Source organism: Micropterus dolomieu, linkage group LG09 (genome assembly GCF_021292245.1).
Source record: "Micropterus dolomieu isolate WLL.071019.BEF.003 ecotype Adirondacks linkage group LG09, ASM2129224v1, whole genome shotgun sequence".
NCBI classification, from domain to species: domain Eukaryota; kingdom Metazoa; phylum Chordata; class Actinopteri; order Centrarchiformes; family Centrarchidae; genus Micropterus; species Micropterus dolomieu.
In genome coordinates, this window is record NC_060158.1 from 7346453 (window position 1) to 7347304 (window position 852).

Genomic DNA, 852 nt, shown 5'->3' on the forward strand with positions numbered 1-852 from the left:
GACAGGTAGGATGAAAACCATTCTAGGGCAGTACCAGAGATCCCCACCCAGTGCCTCAGTCTGTCTAACATGATGTTGTGATCAATGGTGTCAAAAGCAGCGCTAAGGTCCAGGAGTACAAGGACTGAGCACATGCCTTCATCAGCAGACATTAAAAGGTCATTGGTGACTTTAAGCAGGGCAGTCTCAGTGCTGTGGTACTTCCTGAATATTTTGTTATTTTCCAGTACAGTGAGCAGCTGTTTGGACACAATTCTTTCTAGAATCTTTGCAATAAAAGGCAGTTTTGAAATTGGTCTAAAATTATGTGGGAGGGAGGGATCTAAACAAGGTTTCTTTAAAAGTGGGTTCACGCAAGCTGTTTTAAAATAATCAGGGACACAACCAGTAGATAGGGAGCTGTTGAAAACAGAGATCAAATGGGGCCCAACAGAATCTATATTATATTATATATATATAATCTATATTAAACTTTGTAGGTATTACATCAAGTGGGCTGGAGGACACTCTCATTTGTGATACTGTTTTTAAAAGCTCAGACAAGTCGATGGGATAAAACTGGTTAAAACTCTCTTGTTGCTGGTGAGGAACCTCTGAGTAAGAGGCCGCGGGGGTAATAGAGGCTCTGATTGACACCACCTTATCGGTAAAATAAGATAAAAACAATTCACAGTCATCATTACTTCCAGCTGAGGCACAAGGAGGGGTTGGGTTTACCAGCTGATCCACAGTCTTAAACAGAAACCTGGGATTGTGTTTATGTGTAGTAATGAGTTGAAAAATAGTGCGTTCTCGCATCCTTAACCATGTTATTGTAGTTAATTAATAAATCCTTCAGACTGAGGTAATGGA